Here is a 3,856-nt window from a genome sequence, read left to right as displayed (position 1 = left end):
TTTTGCATATGTTTGATATTTATAAGATAATGAAGACAATAAAATACAAAAAGTTATACTTTTTATATATTTATAGTATTGGTTTTAACAATTGTATTAATTTTTATCATATAATTGTGTTTTTCATTAAAAAATTATATATATTATAAATATATTAATATATCATAAAATACAAATATTATTATAAATATATGTAATTATATTTTGGACTATATTTACTTGGATATACTATAAATTATAAAATCACATATTATATTTTTTTTATATTGAATATAACTTAAAATTAGTAATATTTGTATTTAGGATAAAAAGACAATTGTTAAATTTTGGTAAATATAAAGAATAATCATGTTTTTAAAGTGGTAAATATAAGTTGAATTTGCAAATTCACCGAAATTCTCAACTTTAGTTATAAACTTGGGCCATAAAGTCCGACACGTTATAACAGTATTTTGTTTCTTTTGTTTTTCGGGATATTAATATATTTTCTCGAAATATATACCTGTTTTACTTATCATTATTTTCCCTTATTTCGATTTTTTGCGTCTTATTTTTTGATTTTTAATTTTCTACTTACACTACAATTTCCTTATTTCAAAATCATGAATTATTTTGGTTTATAAAACACGAAAAATTAATTTCATACCCAAATTTTATACAAAAATCGCAAATTTAATCAATATTATAACATTTAAAAAATGAAAATAAAAATTATTGTTTTTTCAATTCGTTGATTTGTACGATAACAACGAAAAACACGACTTAATTATAATTTTATTATTAAATTAAACTAAAAAGCGTATCAAAATTTTATAAGGAAACACATGAAATTAATTAAAACACCACAAGTAACAAAACAATTTTTATTTTCGTTATGTTGAAAATATTAAAATATTAATTATATAAATGTAAATATATAATAATTGATTAATTTTGTTTTTATAAATGAAATATAGGTGATTTGAAATATTAATTGAAATAAAAATACTTTTTTATAATAAAATAAAAATTAACAATTTTCACTTGTTTTTATTTGACTTTTATAATATTTAATCATTTCATTATTAATTTATTATAGAATTTGTTTAATAATAATATGAAAAGACAAAGCAAATTACATTATTGTTTCATGACAGAAATATATAACAATAATGACATTTGTAAATGGAACACTTTTTATTAATTATTGTGATTATAATAAAATGTATTATAATTATAGTTTTGTTAAACAACAATTATAATCAAAAATTCATATTTTTGTAATGCTAAAAAAACTATTTTTACATATCAAAACAAAGTAGTTACTTTATTTATAATTTGTGAAAACAATGAATGTTTTAATGAACGTTTTTGTGGGATGAACAAATAAATAATTGAAGAAAAAACACATCAAAAATAATATAAGAATTATAAATGCTCATAACATTTAGCTCATTTCCCGTTTTTTTGACATAATTCATTAATTATTTCAATAAAAATTTTAAAAATAGCAGAAAAACAAATCCGAAAGTCCGATACGTCGGACTTTGTGTCTGGAGTTTATGAGACTTGAAAACGCGTTGAAAAGAAAAAAACATGCAAAATGTTATTTAACTACTTTTGTTTTTTATTGTGGTATGTATGTGATTATAAACATGGTACTTCAGTTATTTTATTAAATTGTATTAAGACTAATCTATATAAACAGACTCAATTTTATAAAAATAAGTTTATTAGTAAATTTCATTAATTATTTTATTTACTATATTACAAAATATGTTTAGATTATAAAAATTATAATAAAACAATATATTTTGATTATGTAATAATTTATTTTTTTAAACAACTCAATAATATTTTTTTGAATTACTAAAATAGATTTAAAACTTTTGATTTGATAAATATTATTAATTAATAATAAATTTTATTGGTTTATTTTTTTAATAAAATAACTATTAATATAATTTTATTAATCTTTTATTGTTTTATTATTATAAAACTAAATATTTAAAATTTTAATTAATTAAATTAATATTTTATATAATTTAAGTAAATTTAATTTTTTAATAAGTAATAATATTTAATTAATTATACTATTATATATCATTCTATACTTATAAATATAAAGAGTACAGACAAACTGTTTTTAATAAAAAATTATGAAACATAGTAAAATATACAGCGATCTTCCTTTTGAACAAACGTGCAAATTTTTTGAGAACTGTAACTTAGTTGCATTATTTTCGAGTTGTCAAGTAAATTATTTTTTGTCTTTTTGTTTTTTATTGAAATAATAATAATCCAACAAAAACAGTTCAAAAACTGTAAAAAAACTAAACAAACAACTAAATACCAATAATCTTTGGTTAAATAAAAATATAAAACCAATTGTACGAATTGTTTATTTGTTTTATTGAAAATAATCAACTTGTATCCCAAAAATGTTATTCATAAAGAATTGAGTTTTAAATTATTTGTACATAATTTTTATGTATATAATATATATAATATTTTATGTATATATACATAAAATATTATATTTATCATTTATATAAAAGTTTAACTACATTATTAAAAAAAACAAGATTTTTTAAATTTTAAATTAATTATTTGTGGTTATAATTAATTTATTATTATTAAACCGTTTTTGATCAAATAAACGCTAAAAAATAATAAAACAACACTGAACATAAATATTTAAAGCAACATTTAAACATTTGTTTCAAAATGATATTAACTACAATTAATTATATCATTAACATAATTCATACTTTAGCAAAGATACATTATGCATTATTTGAACTCGTTTTCCAAATTTTCCAATACATTTATATCATTGATATCATATTTATCGATATTTTTTAATTTGTATTTTTTAACAATTTCACAAATGTCAAAATTACCACACAATGCGATTCTTATTTGTGCTTCGAGGTAGTCGTTTAACATTTTGTTTCTATATTTTGTTTTTATATTTGCCATTGTTGAAAACCCACATTCTGAAAGGACAGAAGTTGGGAATATCGATTTTATCACAGCACAAATTCGATATAAATAAGGAAAGTTGTTTTTGTTAAATTCCAAACCCGTGTATTTTTTTGTATTTAAAAATGGTAATGCATAAAAGGCCACAAGCTCACCCATCAATTTTAACGTGACATTTTTATCAAAAATTTCGGTTGTTGTTATTTTCAAAGTTTGTTTATCGACAAATTTCTGAATAGAATAACCAATGTTAAAACCTTTCATCATAAAATTAACGATGTTACGGTTCATTTTTCCTTCCAAAAAATAATCAAACAAATAATCCAATTTATTGAAATCATCAAATTTAACATCAAACACGTCGAACAAATCATCAATAAAATTTCCTGCCAAACTTGTTCTTAAAGAAGTATTTTTACACACTGAATTATAATAAGGAAAATACATCGAATTTATATAACTTTTATCTCGGTATTGTTTTACAAAGTTTACAAAACAATTAAGTTGTCTTAATATTCCCAAACAATCCAAAATTTCAAGAGTGTTTGTTTGGAGAAGTTTACAAATTGATGAAAATTGTTTTAAAATATCAACCAAAAAAGCCAAATCAATATAAAATTGTTCAGTACTCATTTTTCCAACAATTATTATTGATTTTTTGTTTTTGGGGTAGAATATATTAATGTAAGATATTATACATGAATAATTTAAAAAAATGATTTCTAATGAAGTCGCGCGAGTGATCCACCTTGTGATTGAATAACCCAAAATTGTTTGACAAGGTGCATTTTGCGTTCTAAAAAATGTGTTCATGGTATCTTTAATTTTCGGACTTCCAAATACCCAACTTAAAAACAAATTGACGGTTTCAATAACATGACATTTTTTTAAT

This window comes from Entamoeba invadens (genome assembly GCF_000330505.1).
Source record: "Entamoeba invadens IP1 unplaced genomic scaffold scaff_1105074725403, whole genome shotgun sequence".
Lineage (NCBI taxonomy): Eukaryota > Evosea > Mastigamoebida > Endamoebidae > Entamoeba > Entamoeba invadens.
This window is presented reverse-complemented; position numbering follows the sequence as displayed.